Here is a 24,398-nt window from a genome sequence, read left to right as displayed (position 1 = left end):
GACCTGGGTTCAATTCCTTGGTACCACATACATACAAAAAAGCTGGAAGTGGTGCTGAGGCTCAAGTGCCAGAGCTCTAGCCTTGAGAAAGTCCAAGGACAGTGCTCAGGCCCTGAGCTCAAGCCCAGGACTGGCAAAAAAAAAGAGACTCCTCATACATATAGTGAATGTGAAAAATCTTCAGTTCAAGGCTTTTGCCCTACACCTGTAGCCACAACACTACTTTTGCTTTTCTGGTGGTTAATTGGAGATAAGTCTCTTAGACTTCCATGTCCAGACTGGCTTTGAACTGTGATCCTCAGAGCACAGAATCCTGAGTAGGTAGGATTACAGACATGAGCCACTCTGCCATTTAATGACAACTTTTTGAAATAGATAAGTAAATTTTCCCATTGTGTGATGCTTTTTGAAAAAGCGTTTACTTTAGAGAATAAAAGCATGTCTAGAGAAAATATGCCTTTTATCCCCATTTTATTTTCCTGATAGTCATGGGACTTAAACTTGGCCATACTTATAATTCCTGAGCTTTTTTTGCTCAAGGCTAGAGCTCTACTATTTGAGCCATAGCTCCACCTTTTTGATAAGATTCTCTTGGACTTTCCTGCCTGGGCTGGCCTTCAATAGAGATCCTGAGATCTCAGCCTCTTGAATTTCTAAGAATAGAAGGATGAATAACCAATGCCCAGCTCCCAACTTATTTTTAAGGTTGATTACCTTCACACTTAATATTTCTCACATTTGATGTTTTCATGTTTGAATTACATTATCTGTGTTACTGCTTTTTAATGACTTCAGAAGAGACTTTGTTTCTAATGTGTCAAATTAAGTGATGTAATGTTTTGTATGATTTGACCTCACTGACCATGTTTCATTTTAGCTATCCATCATGTCAAGATTGACATAATATATTTATGATTTTTGAGCATCTTTGATGTGATATTTTAAGTCTTTGTACATCTATTGATATATAAAGAACTATATTCAAAATCCACATAGTGGAGCTGCAATAGGGGACAAATGGATGGGAAAAGAATAGTTAAGAATGGTTTTATTTAGCAAGTTAGGCCCTAATTCTTGTTTTTTTGTTTGTTTTGTTTATTTTTGTTTTGTTTTTGGCTAAAAGCCGTATATGATATAATTTCTATACCAAAGAAATGTTCACTTCAGTATAAGACAAATATTTTTCTTAAATTTTCTTGTGTATTCTGAAAACTGTGGTTTTAAAAAATACATAAAAATAAATAATTATCAAAAGCAAAAAAAAACACAAAGCATCACTCATTATGTGGCTCTTGTTTCTATATCCTGGAGGTCCTTTAATTCTATATGGCCCTATGTATCTAGGTTTTGTTCTGTTGTAAATCTCTTCCAGGAGAGCCCAAGGTTTCTACAGATTAGGACAAATGAGCGAAACCATTGAACCTACGTTCCTTTAAGTCTAGCTTACTTCACTTAATATGATTTTTTCTAACTCTTTCCATTTCCTTACAAATGGGGCGATGTCAGTCTTTCTGATAGCAGCAATAAAATTCCATTATGTAAAAGTACCACGTCTTGTTGATCTACTCATCAACGGAGGGGCATCTGTGTTGGTTCCATATCTTTGCTCTAGTAAATAGTGCTGCAATGAACATCCTTGTGCTAGTGAACCCTTGACCTGGGTGCTATCCCTGAGCTCGTCAGCTCAAGGCTAGTGCTATACCAATTTGAGCCATACCACCACATCTGGTATTTTAGTTGTTCATAGTTGATAAAGAGTCTCATGGACTTTGCCGAGGCTGGATTTGAACCATGATCCTCTGATCTCAGCCTCCTGAGTAGCTAGGATTCCAGAGATGAGCCTTTAGCACTTGGCAGAAACCATTCTTGTGATGTACAAAAACCCACAACCAATATGTTAACCTTGTTTTAAAATGATTCCTATTGGGTTTCCCAACCCAATCTAATTGAAATCTACAGAATACAAGCAAACAAACCTTGATATCCATTCTTAATTTTTGTTTTTTAAATTTTATGGATCTACATTTTGGGGTGTCCTCAGCTTGGTATTTTTTTGTGTTAAGATTTTTTTTGCCAGTCCTGGGCTTGATCTCAGGGCCTCAGCACTGTCCTTGGACTTTCTCAAGGCTAGAGCTCTACCACTTGAGCCACAGTAGCACTTCTGGCGTATCTATATATGTGATAGCAAGGAATCGAACCTGGGTCTTCCTGCATATGGGAAGCAATCTCCTGCTAAGCCAAACTCCTGGCCAAGATTATTGAAGTCACATAAAAAATTTTTTTTTGCCAGTCCTGGGCTTAAGCTTAGGGCTTGAGCACTGTCCTTGGATTTTTTTCTCAAGGCTAGAGCTCTACCACTTGAGCTTCAGCACCACTTCCGGCTTTTTCTAAGTATGTGGTACCAAGGAATTGAACCTGGGTCTTTGTGCATGCTAGGCAAGCACTCTACCACTAGGCCAAACTCCCGGCCCGAATAGTTTTTTTTTATGTTACATCTTTATTTGTTTCTGTATCTCTAGCAGGATGATCAAATTCTTCACATGAATATGTAAGAAGGTAAGCATTAGGGAATTCTCAAACCAGGGTTTATATCCTCTTTATTGATGCCCGCTGGCCAAAGCAGGTTAAATGACACATTGCATGTCATTGCACAAGCGAACACTCAATATTTGAATACTGTCAAATGTTCCACTTGACAACTATTATTATTTTTTCCTGCATTAACTTTGGGAAAGAAATATTGTTATAACATGGTATTTAAATATGTAAATAAATGAAGTAGAGTACAAATGCTCAATGCAACCCTAGCATACCTTTACATTAATGGAAAAATAGTTCATACATCCTTAAGTGTCTTTCAGTCATAACTACTTTTAGTGAAGATGTGGGGATTTTTTTGTTTCAATTAATTTTGTGGAAAATTATTTTAAAATTAATTCTGTTTGTATATTAACCTGGAAATGAATTGCTTTATAGTATATATCTACCAACTAATGGACTGTGGATTCTTCTTCGGAGGAGAGTTTAATGGTCTACTTGAGACACAAAGATTATACTCTCATAAGAAGTTTTTTATGCTTTTCCAGCCCATGTATAATGTTTAGAGCAGGAAAATCTGGGGCAAAATCACAGATTCTGACTACCTCCTTTTCCTTGTTTTTCAGGCATACTTCCAGAATCTCCTGTTCATTGTCAACAGCAAAAAAAGAAAGAAAGAAAGGAGCAAAGAGACAAAGAAATAAAAAAAGTAAAAGAATGGTTTTCTGATGAGTTGCTTTTTATTTCTCACTTGGTTTTACATTTCCATGTTTTGAAACTAAGGGTATCCAAGCCTTAAAAGCAAGACACATTGAGCTTCAGGAATATGTTCCTAAATCAGATAAAGATGACTTGAAGTTTTAGCAGATTAGAAAATGTTATGGTCTGTTTAAGTTGAGTGCAGTTTTGCTGCAGGTTGTTTCTAGGTTTTCTGAGGTGAGAAAAAGCTGTCAAGTGATGTCTTTCAATGTTTTTTGTTTGTTTGTTTGTTTGCAAGTCATGGGCTTCAACTCAGGGCCTGAGCATTCTTCTTGCACTTTCTCAAGGCTAGTGCTCTACAATATATGCCACAGCCCCACCTCCTTCTGTGTATTCTATGTATGTGGTACTGAGGAATCCAACCCAGGTCTTCCTGCATGCTAGACAAGCACTCTACCAGGAAGCCAAACTCCAGACCCCAGTAACATTCTTTACTTTGGAATTTTTTTGACAGTCATGTGACTCAAACTCTATACCTGGGTGTTGTTCCTAAGCTCTTCAGTTCCAGAATACTGCCTTACTCATTGAGCCACAACACCACTTCCAGTTTCTGGTGGCTAATTGTCTCACAAAGTCTACGAAAGTCTCACTGAAAGTAGTACTTGTGCTGGCTTTCAACCTCAATCCTCAGATCTCAGCCTCCTGAGTAGCTAGGATTATAGGGTTGCACCACCATGCCTGGCATGGGAAAACAATTTTGGTGGCCTGTTTCTTGCATCATATAAGAATTTGGTTTTTTTTTCTTTACCATCATTTTCCTACCAAATCTTTAACAAACTATACACTATGTTGTCTCATGGGATTTTGCTGAAAAGTTATAAAATTTTCACATTTTTGTTTTGTATTTTCACAGTTTTGGCTTCTGGGGTGCTAATAGGCCAGTACGAAGGGTTGAACTCAGGGTCTAGAGCACTAGATTAATTTTTTTTCTCAAGACTGTCAATGAAGCCAGGAGTGGGCTTAGTGGTGGAGTGGTAGAGTGGTAGTGTGTGACTAAGTTTATGTGGTACTGAGCAATAGAACCCAGGGCCTCCTACATGCTAGGCAAGCACTTTATCACTAAGCCACATCAGCCCCATTGACAGCCTTTTTTAGTTTTGTTTTGCCAGTCCTCGGCATTGTCCTTGGGCTTTCTCAAGGCTAGATCTCTACCACTTGGACCACATCACCATCTCTGGCTTTTTTTATGCAGTATGGAACAATTGAACCTGGGTCTTAGTGTAGGCTAGGCAAGTACTCTACCCCTAAGCTAAACTCCTGGCCTTGTGTTTGTATTATAATGTGCAGTGGGGAATAAGTATGTGTCTGCTGATCTTGAGGATCGTTTTTACCTAGGACTTTTCACAGAGAGGGTTGCTCTGTACAGAATGGTTGAGACTAAATGTTAGGCAAATGAAATCAGCATCCCATCCATCTGCATCTCTCCCAAACATATGCATGTCCTGTGATGTCCTCAGGGTTAGTTTTTGGGTATGTGAGCCAGTGCTGGGGCTTGATTTATGGCCTGGATGCTACCCCTTAGCACTTTTATACAAAGCTTACGCCTCTGGCATTTTAACCACAACTCAACGTTCAGGGTTTTTTTTGCTGGTTAATTGAGGTAAGAGTCTTATGGAATTTATTGCATGGCTGATTCTGAACTGGAATCCTCAGATCTCAGCTTATCCTGAGTGCCTATGATGACACTACTTTTTTTTTTGCCAGTCCTTGTCTTGAGCTCAGGGCTTGAGCACTGTCCTTAGACTTTCTCAAGGCTAGAGCTCTACCACTTGAACCTCAGCACCATTTCCGTCTTTTTTCTATGTATGTGGTACCAAGGAATTGAAACCTGGTCTTCGTGCATGCTAGGCAAACACTCTACAACTAGGCCAAAGTCAAGGCCCTGATTACAGTACTTTTACAACCTATATACTCATACACATCTCTTCTGATCAAAACACTCATTGTTCAATCTAACTGACAAGATGTGAGGAAAGATGATTGATTGTATAATTTATCAGATGAGCTTCTAGTGAGAACATATTTCCACTTCCACTCTGAAGCCAGGGAAATGTTTATGATGCATATTTCCAATATGTCCCAAAGAGGAAATGATGTGTAAGTATGTTTGCTAGTATTTCAATTAGGAGATGGTCTTTGGTGTTTGGAACTTGGTGGGCAGAATGCATCAGCTGGGCTGTGGGCACACCGCTGATGTTTCAGATAGGAATATTTTCATCCCAGACAGACTTAATATAGATCCTCTGATTTCAAGCCTTGAGTAGCTAGAATTACAAGTGTGAGCTGCCACCACCAGTTGGTTCATTTTGGAAACCTTAATTGCTTCTTTGTTCCTTTTTCCTTCTTGGAAGATTGATCTAAGTTGCCTGTTTGTGCATCATGATAGAGGGTTTTGTATAATACTTCTTGGCCTCTGGAATCGTTAATAGTTTTTTACATCAGCACTGGATGAATGAAGTTGATTTAAAGCCAGTAGTATTTTCCTTCTGATATGTAGGGTAACTTACTTATATCATTTATCCTTGCCTTTGCTTTCCCAAAGCTAGCAACATATTTCTGTAAAACCCTACTTCCTGAGAATATTATAATTAGAAGCTATCATGTGTACATTTCAGAATAGTCTCTGCATTTATAAACTTATATTACAATATTAGGTAGAAGAATGGTGACTGTTAGTTTCATAACTATTCCATAGGTTTTACTCTTTAAGGATCATTAACTCAAGAAGGGATTAAATACACTCAGATAATAGTAGGCTGCTACTGATTTGATGGGTGTGCAGATGATAATCAGATTTCTTAGGATTACTAAAACGATTTCTTCAAATTTTCAGTAGTAGACTGCTATGCTAAATGGGAGGAGATAGTAATGATGCTGAAATTCTAGGAATCAGCTACGAAGCAGAATTTCAGGGGAGAGCATTAGCTAGGAACTTAATTTCTAAGGCTCATATTAAGTATATTAAACTATAACACCCAATGATGGAGAATTCAGCGTCACATTTTGTTTGTTTTGTGCCAGTCCTGGGACTTGAACCCAGGGCCTGGGAACTGTTCTTGAATATTTTTTTTGCTAGCTCCTCTTCCAGATTTTTGGTAGTTAACTGTAAATCAGAATCTCATGCAATTTGTTTAGTCTGGCTTCAAACCTGATCCTGAGACATCAGTCTCCAGTGTAGATAGGATTCCAAGTCTGAGCCCCCGGAGCGTTGTCCCTGAGCTCTTCAGCTTAAGGCTACCACCCTACCCCTTAAGCCATAGAGCCATTTCTGGTTTTCTGGTGGTGGTTAATTGGAGATAAGAGTCTTACAAACTTCAGTGCCCAGGCTGGTTTTGAATTGCTATCCTCAGATCTCAGCCTCCTGATTAGCTACAATTACCGAGGTGAGCCACCATGCCTGGCTAAAGTATTTTTTAAGTTAATTTTTTGGTTAAGTTATATACAGTTGGTATGCAATTACATAAGTAATGAGTACATGTCTTGAGGTGTACATTGTTAACCCTCCCTCATTTTTCTCTGTTTTCCAACCCTCAGCCTCCTGCCCACCCATGTTGTACAATACATTTCCATTCAGTGTTATGTAAGTATCACTGTTGGATTGGTTCACCCATCATTCTTTGTTTTTTTTTTTTAGTTTAAGAGGTTTTTTTTAAATTATTTATTAACATTGATTTTTACATCATATTTCAAAAGACATCTTTAACAAACAAGTATTCAAGAAGGGAATCTCTATATACAATCATTGGCACTTAGATTTTAGAATATAATTAAAATTAGGCTGAGGGTATGTATGTCATAGGTACATATTAATCTATGTAGTAAAACATTATGTCTAACAATAGGAATTTAATAAACATTTGGTTAGGATTCCAACTTCTCAACCAAAACAAAATCATTATGTCTAAACAGTCATAAATTTTTAGTCTACGTACTTGTGTTTATAGTTCCAATGCCATGTCCATAGGATTGGGTAAGTGTAAGCCCCTTGCACCTGGCCTGACATAGAATCCTGAAAGCAGGAAAGAAATGATGAATCATGCACAAGGGATCTTATGTGGCACCGAGTGGGTGCAGGCTGTATAAACTTCCTGTGGGTGGCTGAGGCCAACCTGGCCTGCATGGTAAAATCCTGCCTCTTTTCCTTTATGTGGATTAAAGTTTCCAATCAAAAGGCACAATGAAAAAATAAAACCAACAAAAGAACCATCCCCCACAAAAATTACTCATGACCCAGTGAATGGGGACATATGTTTTAGACCCAAATTCACACATGGATTGATGTAAAATAGAACAAAAATACATTCTATGTAACTGGAACCAAAAGAATGCTGGATAACCATACCAAGATACAAGATAGAGTTAATTGAAGATTGCTACAGGGCAGAGGACATTACAGATGAGTGAGTGTTCAACACAGCAAGGAGGGGCATTTGTTCATCAAAGCTGCCTTAGGGCTGTGCTGGTGGCTCATGCCTGTAACCCCAGCTACACAGGAGAGGCTTAAATCCTTTCTTCTTTTTGGGTCTGGGGCTTGAACTCTCGGGTATCCCTGAGCTCTTTTGCTGTATCACTTTGAGCTCCACTTTCTGTTTTCTAGTGGTTAATTGGGGATACTCACAGACTTTCCTTTCCTCTCTGGCTTTCAACCACAATCCTCAGATCTCAGCCTCCTGACTTGCTAGGGTGATAGGTGTGAACTACCAGCTCTACCTCTAAAATCTCATTTTTTTTGGTCCTGGAACTCAAAAAAAATAGCAAATAAAAAATCACAACAGGAACCAGAAACAGTGGCTCATGCCTAGAATTCCAGCACTTGGAAATCATAAGTAGTAGGATCACAGTTCAAGACCAGCCTAGGCCAAACTTTTATGAAATCTTATGTCAGATAACAACCAGAGTGAGTTGGCATGTGCCTGGAGTCCCAGCTGTATGGGGGACAGAGGTGGGGCTGCATGTGTAGCGTTGTGTGGTAATCCAAAACATTCCCTAGGCAAAGTATGAGACCTTGTATCTGAAAAACATGGGCGAAAGAGGATGGGAAGTGCTTGTTTAACAAGCACAAGTCCCTGAGTTCAAACCCTAGCTTCTAAACCAGAAAGAAAAACAATCACAGCAGAATGTTAAAAATAGTTTGAGAATGGAACATTATCCAGATATAAGGCTTCCAGATCTCCCTACTGTGGCCAAGAATACTGAGTCAAGCTCTAGCAAAATACTTAAAAACATGATGCTAAGTGAAAGAATCCTGCCAGGTGCAGTGGCTCAGGCCTGTAATCCTACCTCCTCAGAAGGCTGAGATCTGAGGATTGAAGTTTAAGGCCATCCCGGGCATGAGAGAATGTGAGACTCATCTCTAGTGAATCAACAGAAAACCAGTAGTGATGCTGAGGCTCAAGTGTTAGCATTGAGTGTTAGCATTGAGCGGAAGAGCTCAGGGACAACACCCAGGTCCAGGACCAGAGTTCAAGCCCCACAACAGGGGAAAAAAAGAATTCATCCATAAAATACCTCAGTTATAAAATACTTCATTCTTAAATACCTATGATATGTAGATTCACAAAAACAGGAGATTCTGGGAGGGTAGCGGTGAGGGCTAAACACGATGCTTGTTTCTGGAGTGACAGAAGTGATTGGTATTTGTGATGATGTTTGTACACATCTACATATGCTCAAGGTCATTAGAGCGTATCTTTTAAGTGGGAGATTTGATGTGCAGTGAACTATTTTTGGGTAAAGTTAATGTTAGGAAACATGAATTGAGGTTACAGGCATTAGGATAGCACTTTGTGACTCTGGGGTTCCTCCGCCCTGGGGCGCTGTGGCTTTCACAGCCTCTGGAGTCCCAAAGCCCCTGTCAGAGTCCCCAGAGCTCCCCCACCTCCACAAGGGGGCTCTGATGTGTGGCTGGGAAGTGGGGATGCTTCTCAGGGTGAGAACTCTAGTGAAAGGCTACCCTATCACCAGAGACGAGGAACCTCCCAGCCTTCCTTTGAGGGATTTCAGGCCTACCTGTGTGAGGCTTGGATGCAGGACATTGTGTGTGTGTGTGTGTGTGTGTGTGTGTGTGTGTGTGTGTGTGTGTGTGTGTGTGTGTCTGTCTGTCTGTCTGTCTGTCTGTCTGTCCAAGGCTTGGACACAGGATATTTTGTCTATCTTTCTGTGTGGGACTTGGACACAGGACATTGTGTGTGTGTGTCTGTCTGTGTGGGACTTGGTCACAGGACATTGTTTGTCTGTCTGGGGCTTGGACACAGGACATTGTGTGTGTGTCTGTCTGTCTGCGTGGGGCTTGGACACAGGACCTTGTGTGTCTGTCTGTCTATCTCTGTGTGGGGCTTGGACGCAGGACATTGTGTATGTGTGTCTGTCTGTGGGAGGCTTGGACTCAGGACATTGTCTGTCTGTCTGTCTATGTGGGGCTTGGACACAGAGCCTTGTGTGTCTGTGTCTGTCTGGTGCTTGGATGCAGAACATTGTGTGTCTGTTTGTCTTTGGCTTGGACACAGAGCCTTGTGTATGTCTGTCTGTGTGGGGCTTGGACACAAGACATTGTGTGTTTCTGTATGTCTGTGTGCGGCTTGGACACAGGACCTACACATTGTCCCTAAGCATTTTCACCCAGGTTGGTGTTCTACTACTTGAGCCACAGCCCTGCAGGAGGCACCATGCTGGAGCTCTGCTGGTGAAGGAGGGAGCAGACAGGCTGAGGGCAGGGCCTGGCCAAGCCTAGGGTCTGTGATTCCGGGGAGGGTCGGAGCCCTTGCTGAGGCAGCCAGGCGGGGCTCCAGGGCAGAGCTGGCTCAAGGAACTCCAGGGCAAGTTCTGCAGTCTGGACAGACATTGAGGAGGACCAAAGATGAGTGAAAATCCGGTGAGTGAGGGCGGCTCTGATCTGGCAAGTGAAGATTTAGGGCGGGAATTTGAGGTGGGGGAGGAAGAGGTCCTGAGGAGGAGAAGGAAGAGGTCTTGAGGAGAAGGAAGAGGTTCTGAGGAGAAGGAGGAGGAGGAGGAGGTCTTGAGGAGGAGGAAGAGGTTCTGAGGAGGAGGTCTTGAGGAGAGGGAAGAGGTTCTGAGGAGGAGGAGGTCTTGAGGAGGAGGAGGAGGTCTTGAGGAGGAGGAGGAGGAGGTCTTGAGGAGAAGTAAGAGGTGCTGAAGAGGAGGAGGTGTTGATGAGGAGTAGGAGTTCATAAGGAGGAAGACGTCTGAGGGGGAGGAGGAGGAGGAGGTCCTGAGGGAGGAGGACTCTCCTGGCTGTGGTGAAGTGTCCTTGGTGTCTTTAATGGAACAGCTAAGGACTATGACTGTCCCAGCATTAGTGTGTTACCTGGAGCCACTGCTGGGGTGCAGCTCCTTTGTGGGGAGGGCTGCCACGCCTCCCAGGGCACCAGAGGTCTAGGGTAAGGAATAAAGTCAGGGGAAGGAGTCCCTGCTGGAATCCATGTCCACCCTCCAGGCTCAACACTGGTTTCACAGGGAGGGTAGAGGAGGGCAGGAGGGGAGGGAAAAGGAGAGGAGAGCAGGGAGGAGAGCAGGAGAGGAGAACAGGAGAGGAGAGCAGGTAAGGAAAGGGGAGGAGAGCAGGAGAGGAGAAGAGGGAGGGGAGGAGAGAAGGGGAGGAGAGGCGGAGAGAGGAGGAGAGTGGAGGGGAGAGGAAGAGAAGAGAGCAGAGGAGGAGAGGAAAGGAGAGCAGGAGGGTAGGGGAGGAGAGGAAAGGAGGGGAGGTTTGGAGGGGAGGATGGACAGCAGGCCAACGTCCTGACAGGTGGAGTCCAGCGGCTCTGTTCCTGCTGCCAGCACAGTTGCCTCCTCTACACCTGTCCTGGTTGCCTGTGCCATGCTGACTGCCGCCTGCCTCTCTGCCACCTGCCTGGAAGGGTGTGTGGAGAAGCCAGGCCTGGCTAGTCAGGGGAATGAGCCTGTGTTCTGGGCAATGGCTGTGTGGGGTCTGTGGCAGCCCAGCCTTCTGTCTGGCAGGGAGAGCCTGGTGAAGGTTTCTGGTTGGATTCCAAGTGGGGAGGAACAGGGGGTCCTGCAGTTTGGATTCTGTCTTGGGTTAACCTCCATCTGCTCCATAAGCACCAAGGTCTGTATCCTGGCACTTGTTTCTTCAGTTAATTCCCCCACTCAGATTGCTGGTTCTGACTCCCAGTTGTACCTCGGTTTTGCTTTGAAGATCTGTGCTAGCCCCCCCCCCCAGTCTTGGAGCCTTTCCAGGTCACTAGAACACTGTCTGTTTTCTTCCTATCTGACAGCCTTCCTGGTTTCCATGTCTCCCAGTCAGCAGAGAAACGAAGCCCCTCAAGGCCCCGATGCCAGCTGAGCTGTCTGCCCCAGGCAACCTTTTTTTTAACATTTTTTTGTGGTACTAGGAATTGAAACCAGGGCATTCTAGCACTCGAGCTATCCTCTGGTCAGCCTTTCCAACTGTGATGTGGTTCTGCTTATATTTCCAAAGTTGTATCCATTTCCTTTGTCCTTCTGAATGGGCCTAGGTTGAGCCCTGGACCCCAGCACAAGGGGGAAGGTTGATTCTAGAAAGAGGAGTTTGTGAGGTCAATGCAGAATAAGAGGCTGGCTTCAAGAGCAAGGCCATCCACAGAAATGAGCTGGAGGAGCTGGGAGACATTCTGGAATGTAACTGTTGGAGAGTTACCAGGATGGAGAGGGCTAACTAGACAGAGACCACACAAGAAGTCTTCCTCTCAAGCCTGATGATGAGCAGAGAGTGGTCCCAGGGGGGCTGTGGTCAAGCCACCACAGGGCACACCGGAAGTCCCACCACTGGGAAAAGGAACATGTCTTTCTCCGGCACAGGAGGAAGTAACATCCACCAGGGTTTCATTGCTCTGCTTTCACCCTCCATAACCATCAGCACACAGAGGGCACTAGCACAGACTCCCAGAGCCTCTCACAACCTCTTCCGTGATACCATCGGTGCCAAGCGTAGCTTTCCTTGCCTCCATCCTCTACCTTAGTTCCCCTCAAGCCTCTTTTCTGGGCAGAACCTGCTGATCCCCTAATCACTGCCAATAGTGGTTCAAGTGGCAGGACTGAACTACACACCAAAATGTAAATGCTTTGAGGCAAAGCTAACACAATCCCTCCCTGATGCCTCAGAAGTAATTAAGCCCCCAGCCTTTCCTCTGTCTCCAGTACTTCACAGGCCTCCGCCATTTCTACTGAAACCTTATTTCCTACTGGGAAATGGGATTTCCTAGAACCTCACCTAGGTGAGAGCTGCAATTGGGTGCCACTCACTCACTCAAACTTCTCAGTAAGCACACTGCTGAGACTCCAGTAGCTTCTGAGGGAAACAAAATGGCATGGTGGCCCAGTCCTAATAAAGTAGCCAGCTTGTGCACTTGTGGCATGCTAAGCTCTCCAGTGAACACCCTAGCAAACAAAACAGGCTCAGAGAGGTGCCAAGTATTCCAAGACTTGGCCAGGAGGGGCTGAGCAAGCCTGGGTTTGGAGGGGGAACACTCACTTTTTGAAGAAAATTTCCAGCAACTGCTCCATTGTCCCCCACTGTCTGAAATTGTGCAGGACATTTCCCACATAAAAGAGATCACCTTTCTGGTAGGCAGGGATCAGCTTTATGAGCAGCATCTCCAATAGGCCTTCCTCCAGGATCCATAGGTTACAAGGCTCATTCAGAGTCTGAGCTGACTCACCGTCACACTATGGTGGCAAAAACAATGGATCTTTCAGACACAGAAATGGGAGCACACTTCACACAGATGAATTGAGATAGAGTAGACTGAAAATGCCACAAAGTGTCATCTCAGTATAGACACTTGAAAGCAACAAGAAGGTTGTAGTGTGTGGGGTGGATGATGGGGTGAAGTAGGTTTCCTCTCAGGAATATACGTTGTCTGAGTTGCCCTAGATTTTCCTTGCTTTCTTCCTAGACAAAGGCATGATACACTGGATTCGTGGCTTGGCACTAATGCAGCATCTACATCTTTGAGTGAGGCATCCATATCTTTTATGCCTGAGACCCAAGTCTCATAAATTTTGGCAGTAGCACAGCAGTAACTTTCTTCCGCCTGATCCACAGGCCAAGTGAGCTGGCTTTAGCTGGTTGTCAGTTACAGTGGCTTGGTTACCAGGGTTCTATATTCTGTTCCATTGTGAGGGAGGTAGGGTCACCTCTCAGGGCCCAATGACCAAAGCTCCTACCTCATAGAACACCTCACCAAAGACATACTGGAGGTTGAATCTCCCCTACAACCTCACAATATACATATGGTTGTAGTAAACAGCGATCCTTGTTTGTCAAATCCCAATGTCTTTAACAAGGCCCAGCTACCAGCCAGGTTTCAGGCTCAAGGAGCCTTTCTTAGGTAAGATCCATCCTTAACTGCCACTATTCCCCTCATCATGCACTAGCCATTTTGCTTCACAGTGCCTTCTCAGCCTCCATTTTACCTCTTGAACATTTTGTTTTTGATAGTCCTGGGGCTTGACCTCAGAGCCTGAGCATTGTTCTTGGGCTTCCTTTAGGCTATAGCTGTCCCACTGAGCCACAGCACCACTTCCAGCGTTTTCTAAGTATGTGGTACTGAGGAAGCAAACCTGAGTCTTTTAGCGTGGTAGCCAAGCACTCTATCACTAGATCAAACTCCCAGGCCATCTTGCACATATTTTTGACAAGGATCTACTGGGACGTTGTTAGGTTTCTGTATCCTATTTTTTTTTCATGATGAAAATCTGTGCTGTCATCTGTAAAAAATGCAAGTGGGAAAATCACAGAAGTATTGGTGAAATAAAAAAAGCATTACACACATACATAAATGTACTTTCTTTGTAGGAGAAAGGATATTTTGATATGATGATGATTACAATTTATAAATACTATACCGGTGTTGGGAGTTTGGCCTAGTGGTAGAGTGCTTGCCTAGCATCCATGAAGATCTGGGTTTGATTCCTCAGTACCAGGTAGATAGAAAATCCAGATGTGTCACTGTGGCTCAAGTGGCAGAAGGCTAGACTTAAGAAAACCCAAGGACAGTGCTCAGGCCTTGCTTTCAAGCCCCAGGAGTGGCAGAAGAAAGAAAAGAAAAGAAAGTGCTTTTTACAAGCTAGTTATTCACAGCATTTGTCTCTGAAATCTTTGCTTCTGCATCTTGTGACCTATTCATTTCCCTCAACATACACAAGAAAAACAGATTTCATAACTTGCTATGCTGTTGTCCAATCTCTGGATATTAATTCAAGATCCAATGTTGCCTGAGATATTGTGTTTCTGTGCATGTGTGTATGTTTACCAGTCTGTGCATGGACATGTTTGTATAGGATTTAGGGCTTACTCTCAGGGCCTATGTGATAACCCCGAGCGTCTTTTCCTCAAAGGTATTGGTCTTTCACTTCTAGCTTATTGTAGCTAATTGGAGTTGAAAGATTCACACAATTTCTTACCCTGTGCATTGGAACTTTATTCTCATATGCACAGTGCTGGGTTCTCATTCTGTTAATTGTAGCTATAGAGGATGTTGAGATCTGAGGATCCTGGTTAGAAGCCAGACCTAGAAAGAAAGTCACTGATAGAAATCTTTATCTTCAGTTAATCATGAATAAATAAGGCAAAAGTGGAACTGTGACTCAGTTCCTCCTGTACCAGCCATGAGAAAAAATGTAATTGGCAGCACCTGGTCCCTGAGAGGAATCCTTAGTACTGGTTTAGAAAGAAAAAGTATATAATGAAAAAATTAAAACTTGCTGAGGACTTCATAAGGATAAAGGTGCCTGTGAATAATCTTGTCCTTTCAGATTCCCCCAAGAGCTTATGTCTATCTACATTTTATCAACGTTTTGTAAAGATATTTACACATATTCTCTTTCTTAAACAGAGGTACCCATCCACAACAAACACACACACAAAGTCACATACACTATAACACACCCATATGTGTCTGGCTATGTATGTATGTATGGTCATATTTACTGATCTGTCTCTCTATACTATTATATAAATGCATAAAGAATATGTATTTAGACAGAGGGGATACATAGGTAGGTCTCAGAGATTTCCACATTTTGTGCAAGTCTTCTGAATGCAGCTTACCATTCTATTGTTTGTCAAAATAATGTCCCTGTAACTTTTGGCCAGCTCCTTTTCTTTGATATTTTTTTTGCCTGTCCTACAGGTTAAACGCTGGGCCTGGGTGCTGTAACTGAGCTTGACCTAGTTTCACTCAAGGCAAATGCTCTACCACTTAAATCACAGCACCCGTTCCAGATTTTTTTCAGTAGATTATTGCAGGTAAGAGTCTCATGGAGTTTCTGTCTTGGGCTGTATTTGAATTGTGATACTCAGATCTCAAATGCCTGAGTAGCGAGGATGACAGGCTTGAGCTACCAGCACCTGGTTCCTTTGCTTCTTTTACACTTTTTTGGGCGCCACCACAGCCAGGTTCTCTCCACCTGCCCCCATCCAGTGGTCTGACAAGTGCTTTCCATCCACTTATTCATGTCCTCTTCCTGTCCTGCATGCAGTGACGCCATGTAATTAGGGCTATGGTGGGAGCATCTTCACTCCTGTGCTGCCATCTGAATGGTAGACCTCTGTCCTGGCAAGGGGTGTCCTGGTGGCTAAGCTGGTGTTCTCAACCTAGATGGTGAATCATTGACTTTGTGGTACCTATGGAGATATTTGTTCCACAGGTATCAGTCCAACCAGCCCGGGAGCCATAACCACCCCTCACCCAGGTAGAGGCCAATGGTTATCCAGGTACTACTACCAATCCCCCCACACCGGCTCTGGGTACACATGACATTCCCTCCACAAGGAGCAGTACAAAGCGAGGGATCAGGAAGGTGCCTATGGGCTTCAGATGATGGGCAGGCTGGCACCACAGATGGCCTCACTCCGTCACCACCTTCCCCTGCCTCCATCTTTCCTTCATCATGCCTCTCTACCTCCCATCCATTAACCCTGGAAACCAATGCACTGGGCTCTCATCATTCCTCTCATGTCTTCACCCATCTTGTCATGCGTCCATCCCTCTGTCACTTCCACCCCACACACATCCCACCACCAGCCACCCTGTAGCTTATGAGGATCCCACAGGAAGCTCTTGGTGAAGGGCTTGTGTTCATGCAGCAGAGTCCATATTGCCCCCTATGGTCTGGTCTACTACAGAATAGGAACAGCCAAGCAGGCACACACTGTAGCAGATTTGTGCTGCTGCCATCCTTATTTCCTCATGGCCAGGACTTGGCTCTCCTCAGCCTCTTAGCTCAGTAACCAGAACATTGTGCTTTCACAGAGCCATGGCTTCCAGTACCGAGGGCCACAATGAGCTCAAGGTGATGCCACCCCCTCCATCTCTATATACTTCTAACTGTAGAATGGGAGCTGAGGTTCTCTTCTGGGACCCCATCAGCTAGGAGGACATGCAGATTTCTATCCTTTGTTCATCCTGGTGATCCTGTGGTTAATAAGTCACTGCTGGGGCTTCCAGTTCACCACATATAGAACCCATACTCCATCATTTTTCTTAGAAGGACTGATGTCTTTTAAATATTCTCTAGTTTTAAATTTCTAGTTCCTTCCCTTTTTCCTTCCCATCTGACTAAGAGCCTGTTTTGTGCTTAATAAATTCATTCCACATACTCCAGTAGAATCTGGACAGCTAACAGCCACTTACCAATGCTTTATTCTACATTTAGGCCAGTAATGTCTTCATACCATCTACACAGTCAGCTATATCATCTTTCCACAAGTATCATTGATTCTAGAACACTCAGAATACTAAACAGTTGTTATAAAACTCCTTGATTCATTAAGAAAAATTCTGTACCACTTAGAGCAAATCCAATAATGGTCTTTAACTCCAGCCTCTTTTTTTAAGGTTTTATTAACATTGATTTTTACATCATATTTCAAATATCATGTTCAACAAACAAGTATTCAAGAAGGGAATCTATATACAATCACTGGCACATACATTTTAGAATATAGTTAAAATTAAACTGAGTCCTTGTATGTCATAAATACATATTAATCTACGTAATAAAACACATATATAGAGAGTATATAGTCAATCAGATTTTTATGTCTATGTAGTTATGTTTATATCTGCAAGACTATGTCACAAACTTGGGTACCCAACTATTGAATCATCCCTCTTATACTGTTTGAACCTAATATCCACATATTGGGAATACTATGTGCCTTTTGTTCCTTTGGTCCTGACTTATCTCACTCAACATGATTCGCTCTAATTTCATCCACTTCCCTGAGAATCCCATTATTTTAATTTTTTCTGTTTGCTATGTAGAATTCTATTGTGTGTGTGTGTGTGTGTGTGTGTGTGTGTATTACATTTTTTGTATGTACTCATCTGTAGTAGGGCATCTGGATTTTTCCATCATCCAGCCTCGTTTTCTACAGATATTTTTTTGTAGTCTCTTTTTTTTATTGTACGGTAACGTATAGAGGAGTTACAATTACATTTACAGGTAGCGGGTTGCATTACTTCTTACAAATTGATACCCCTCCTCATGGTTTTGTCCCCAGTTCCCCCTCCCCACCCATTCCCAGTCATCTTGTTTTCCCCCTTCCCTTTCCTATTTCAATTAAACAAATAACATTTATACAAGTTGCCAGGTAACAAAGTCAGATACAGTAACAATATGAGATTTACCAAAGGGCAAAAAAAGAGATGAGGAATAACAGAGTAGATTAAGGAAAACAATCACACAAGATTAAGAGCAACGACGACACTAGATATAGCTCTTTTTCCCATATCCTAGAGATCCTTTCATTTAGTCTCATCCTATATGACCTTATATTCCTAGGTTTTTGAGTTATTGTAATCCCCTGCTAGGAGAGTCCTAGATGTGTACTAATTATTACAAATGAGGGAAACCATTGAGGTTGTGTTCTTTTGGGTCTGGCTTACTTCACTTAATATGCTTTTTCCAAGTCTTCTACTTCCTTACAAATGCAGTGATGTCATTCTTTCTGATGGCAGCATATAATTCCATTGTGTATAAGTATCACATCTTTTTGATTCAGTCATCTACTGAGTGGCATCTGGGTTGGTTCCATATCTTTCCTACGGTAAATAGTGCTGCAGTGAGCATCGTTGAGCATCGTTGTGCTAGTGGCTTTGGTATGTCCTTGTTTCTGGACAATTGGGTAGATGCCAAGCAGTGGAATTACTGGGTCATAGGGGAGTTCTATGTTTAGTCTTTTGAGGAACAACCACACTGCTTTCCCTAGTGGTTGAATGAGTTTACACTCACACCAACAGTGTAGTAGTGATCCTCCCTGTTCACATCCCCACCAGCATCTCTTATTAGATTTCTTTTCTTCTTTTTTTTTAGGTTTTTTTTATTGTAATTAGTAAAAGGGTTCCATAATATTTACCAGATAGAAGGTGCATTAAATCACATACATTGATACCCTTTCACATGTCTTGGTACCCGTTTCCCTCCCCCACCCACACCCCCCACCCGTCTTGGTTTTCCCCCCTTCCCTATCAAATTTCAAATATCCAAATACAAATAAATTCAATATATCAGATAACAAAGTGAGATACTATACCAATATGAGATAACCAAGGGACAGCAAAGGAGATGAGAGACAACATAGTACATTAAGGACAACAATCATTCATTATATGGCTTTTGTTTCACTTACCTGGAGGTCCTTTCAATTAGCTTCACATTATATGTCCTTATGTATCAAGATTTTGCTCTATTGCTAATCTCTGCTAGGAGAGCCCAAGGTGTCTACTGATTATGACGAATGAGGGAAACCATTGAGCCTAAGTTCCTTTGAGTCTGGCTTACTTCACTTAATATGATTTTTTCTAAGTCTTTCCATTTCCTAACAAATGGGGCAATGTCATTCTTTCTGACAGCAGCATAGAATTCCATTGTGTACAAATACCACAACTTGTTGATCCACTCCTCAACTGAGGGACATCTAGGTTGGTTCCATATCTTTGCTATGGTGAATAGTGCTGCAATGAACATTGTTGTGCTAGTGGGTTTAGTATGTCCTTGTTTCTGGGTGATTGGGTAAATGCCAAGTAGTGGAATTGCTGGGTCATAGGGGAGTTCTATGTTTAGCCTTTTGAGGCACTGCCACACTCCTTTCCATAGTGGTTGAATGAGTTTGCACTCCCACCAAGTGTAGTAGTGATCCCTCCTAGCCACATCCCCTCCAGCATCTGTTGTCATTCTTTTTCCTGATCCTGGCCATTCTAGCTGGAGTGAGGTGGAATCTTAGAGTTGTTTTGATTTGCATTTCTTTTATGACCAGAGATGTTGAGCATTTCTTCATGTGTCTATAGGCCATTTTTGTTTCTTCTTCAGAGAAGACTCTCTTTAAGTCTTTGGCCCATTTTTTAATGGGATGGTTGTTACTTTGGAGGTTAGTTTTGGAGTGATTCAATTTTTTGAGTTGTTGATACATTTTACATATGAGGCCTTTGTCCGTTGTTTGATTGATGAAGATCTTCTCCCACTCTGTAGGCTTCCTGATTAGTTTACTAGCTATGTCCTTTGCCATACAGAAGCTCTGCAGTTTAATGCAGTCCCACTTATCCATCCTTTCTCTGATTTGTTGTGATTCTTGGTCCTTATTAAGAAAGTTTCGACCTGTGCCAAGGAGGCCTAGTGTATCTCCTATTCCTTCCTGTAGAGTTTTCAGTGTGTCAGCTTTTACCTCCAGGTCTTTGATCCATTTGGAATTAATTCTAGTGCAAGGTGACAAAGAAGGATCCAGCTTTAGTTTTCTGCACGTGCTTAACCAGTTCTGGCAGCACAACTTGTTGAAGAGGCTGTCTTTCTTCCATTCTATATTTTTGGCTCCCTTGTCAAAGATTAGGTGGCCATAGGTCTGTGGTTTAATATCTGGGTCCTCAGTTCTATTCCATTGGTCTTCAGGCCTGTTCCCGTGCCAGTACCAAGCTGTTTTGATAATTATAGCTCTGTAATAGAGTCTAAAGTTTGGAATTGAAATTCCTCCAGCGCTGTTCTTTCTGCTAAGAAGTGTTTTTGCTCTACGGGGTCTTTTATTATTCCATATGAAATTTTGGATTGCCTCTTCTATTTCTTTAAGGAATGCCATTGGGATGTTGATGGGTATTGCATTGAATTTGTAGATAGCTCTTGGCAAGATTGTCATTTTCACAATGTTGATTCTTCCAATCCAGGAGCATGGGAGGTTTTTCCATTTCCTTAGTTCTGCTTTAATTTCCTTTTTTAGGGTTTTAAAGTTTTCGTCAAAAAGGTCCTTTACATTCTTAGTTAAGCTAATTCCTAGGTACTTTATTTTCTTTGAGGCTATTGTGAAAGGAGTTTCTTTCCTGATTATTGCCTCGTTCCTTTCACTGTTGGCGTAAAGGAAGGCAGTTGATTTTTGAGGGTTGATTTTATAGCCTGCTACTCTTCCAAAATTTTGAATCAGCTCAAGGAGCTTGGGAGTAGAGTCTATAGGATTCTTTAAATACAGAATCATGTCATCTGCAAAGAGGGATAGTTTTATTTCCTCTTTCCCTACTTGGATCCCCTTTATGCTTGCTTCTTGCCTTATTGCACTGGCTAGGAATTCTAGTACTATGTTAAAGAGGAGTGGAGAGAGTGGGCATCCTTGTCTCGTTCCTGATTTTAGAGGGAATGGCTTTAGGTTTTCACCATTAAGTGTAATGCTAGCAGTAGGTTTCTCATACACAGCCTTTATTACATTGAGGAATGTTCCATGGATTCCTAGTTTCTCCAGAGCTTTTAACATAAAGGGGTGTTGGATCTTGTCAAATGCCTTTTCCGCGTCTATTGAGACAATCATGTGATTTTTGTCCTTGCTCCTGTTGATGTGTTGAATTATATTAATTGATTTGCGTATGTTGAACCAGCTTTGCCTTCCTGTGATGAATCCAGTTTGATCATAGTATATCATTTTTTTGATGAGTTGTTGTAGACGGTTGGCCAGTATTTTGTTGAGAAGTTTTGCATCGATGTTCATCAAAGATATAGGTCTATAGTTCTCTTTCTTTGATGAATCTCTGTCTGGTTTGGGGATGAGGGTTATACTGGCTTCATAGAATGAGTTTGGTAAGGAACCTTCATTTTCAATTTCGTTGAAGACCTTGAGGAGTATTGGTGTGAGCTCTGCTTTGAAGACCTTATAGAATTCAGCTGTGAATCCATCTGGCCCTGGGCTTTTCTTAGGTGGAAGTTCTCTAATTGCCATTTCTATTTCAGAGCTTGAAATAGGCCTGTTGAGTTGGCTTAGTTCTTCTTGGTTCAGTGAGGGTATGTTAATATTGGCTAGGAATTCATCCATTTCATCTAGATTCTCAAATTTGTTGGCATAAAGGTTTGAGAAGTATTCCCTCATGATATTCTGGATCTTGGTAATTTCTGTCGTGATATTACCATTTTCATCTGCGATTTTGTTTATTTCGATATGCTCTCTTCTTTTTTTGGTAAGATTTGCTAAGGGCTTGTCAATTTTGTTAATTCTTTCAAAGAACCAACTCCTTGTTTTGTTGATTCTTTCTATAGTTTTTTTGGATTCCAAATCATTTAATTCTGCTTTGATTTTAATTATTTGCTTTCTTCTACTGGGATTAGGGTTGGTTTGTTGCTCTTTTTCCAGGAGCTTAAGGTGAGACATTAACTTGTTGGTTTGCAATTTTTCCAACTTGTTGTTGTAGGCATTCAGCGCTATAAATTTTCCTCTGAGTACTGCCTTTGCTGTGTCCCAAAGGAGTTGGTATTTTGTGTGCTCCTTACTGTTAAATTTCATAAACTGTTGGATTTCTGTTCTGATCTCTTCGATGACCCATTGGTGATTCAACAATGTGTTGTTCAGTCTCCATGAGTTACAGGGTTTTCATTGGTGGAGATGTGTGTTCAGTTCCAGTTTGATGCCTTTGTGGTCTGAGAGTGTGCATGGAATAATTTCTGTGTTTCTGAATGTTTCCAGGTTTGTTTTATGGCTTAAGATGTGATCTATTTTGGAAAATGTTCCATGTGCTGCTGAGAAAAACGTATATTGTGTTGTTGCTGGGTGGAATATTCTGCAGATGTCTGTTAGATCTAGTTGGTCTATGTAGTTGTTCAGTTCTAAGGTTTCTCTGTTGAGTTTTTGCCTTGTTGATCTGTCCATAGGTGAAAGTGGTGTGTTAAAGTCACCGACAATCACTGTATTTCGATCTATGTATGGTTTCAATGTAAGTAAAGTTTGCTTGATGAAGTTTGGAGCTCCGGGATTGGGTGTGTAAATATTTAGGATCGTTATGTCTTCCTGGAGGAAAGATCCCTTTAGTAGTATGTAGTAACCTTCTTTGTCTTTTCTTACTAATATTGGTTTGAAGTCTATTTTATCTGATACGAGGATGGCAACTCCAGCCTGTTTATGGGGGCCGTTAGCTTGATAGAGTTTATTCCAACCTCTCACTTTCAGAAGATGCTTGTTTTTTGGGGTAAGATGTGTCTCTTGAAGACAGCAGAACGATGGCTCTTGCTTTTGATCCAACTAGACAGCCTATGCCGTTTAATTGGAGAGTTGAGTCCATTGATATTGAGAGTTAGGATTGAGAGATATTTATTAGGGCCTACCATTTTTAAAAGCTTTTATTTGGGCTTGTGTCTTGACAGTTCTTGTGGTCCTTAGGTGGTATGCTGTTTAGGTGCCATTTCTTTCCCTATATTGCATTTATTTTGGTTTTCTATGTATAGGACATCTTTCAGAATTCTCTGTAGTGTTGGTTTTGTTGCAACATATTGTTGCAGCTTTTCCCTGCAATGGAATGTTTTTATTGTTCCCTCAGTTGTGAATGAGAGCTTAGCTGGGTACAGTATTCTTGGTTGGTAGTTATTTGACTTAAGGGCATGACATATATGCTTCCAGTCACTTCTTGCTTGCATGGTCTCTGCTGAGTAATCTGGTGTTATTCTGATTGGTTTTCCTTTATAGTTTACTGAACCCTTTTCCCTGGCTGCCTTTAGGATCATTTTTTTGGTTTCTACTGATCCAGTTCGGATTACCATGTGGCGGTGAGATGTTCTTTTCTGGTCAGGTCTGTTTGGGGTTCTAAAAGCTTCTTGTATCTGGATGGGTCTGCCCTTCTGGATATTTGGGAAATTCTCTGAGATGATTCCCTGAAGTATATTTCCAATACCATTGACCTCTTTCTCCAGACCCTCCTCAATACCAATTAACCTTAAATTAGGCATCCTAATTGTATCTTGGACCTCCTGAAGCGCTCTCTCATTTTTCCTAGATTTGGATTGACTCATTTTCTGTTCTTTCTCTATAATAACTAAATTATCTTCAGCCCCGGAAATTCTCTCCTCTGCATTGTCTAACCTGCTATCAAAGCTATCTACTTTATTTTTCATCTCCCTTGGTACTAATTGCTCATTTTTGATGCCTTGCATGTCTTCTTTTAGATCATGTATGGATTTCTTTAGCTCCTTGATTTCCATTTGAGTGGTTAGCTCAGTAGCTTTATTTTCTTTGAACATTTGCTGGAGTTCGGTCACCTTTCTATTTGTGGATTCTATGAATTCATCCATCTTTCTTAGAACAGCCTTTATTATGGCCTCCTTTATGGCTTCTTCTTTTTTGCTTATCACCTTGTTTATGGTTTCCTCTTGTTCAGCTATGGCTTCCTCCCTTATCTCTTTCTTTATATTTTCACATTTTTCATTAATGATGTTTATCAATTGCATTTGTACAGCACTTGGAAGACTCTCCTCTAGGTTTGCCAGTGACTGTTCCGTTGGCTGTTTACATTGGGTGGGTGAGGTGGGAGGTGTTGTTTCTTGATTTGACATTTTTCTTGAGTTTCTTATTCTGCCCATTTGAAAATGGGAGCAAGATTAATACTAAACACGATTATAGTTTTTCAGATATAACCAACCTAGACCTCTGTAGCTGGCAGACTCTAGATGTTCACAAGTTTTGATTGGTGTTATCACTCTTTCCTTTTGTGCAGTTACCGACTAGTCTAATTATTCACTGATAAGCGATTTATATCCAAAACAATAAGCCTCTCAATCCAATCTCTATTGTCTTTAAGTCCCTGTGAGCCTAGAGAATAATTAAGTACCTAGATATACAATGTTGCTCA

The sequence above is a fragment of the Megascapheus bottae genome, unplaced genomic scaffold (assembly GCF_031878675.1).
Source record: "Megascapheus bottae isolate mThoBot1 unplaced genomic scaffold, mThoBot2.hap1 HAP1_SCAFFOLD_191, whole genome shotgun sequence".
In the NCBI taxonomy this organism is placed as follows: domain Eukaryota; kingdom Metazoa; phylum Chordata; class Mammalia; order Rodentia; family Geomyidae; genus Megascapheus; species Megascapheus bottae.
The sequence above is the reverse complement of the archived record's forward strand: the minus strand, read 5'-3'. Positions refer to the sequence as shown.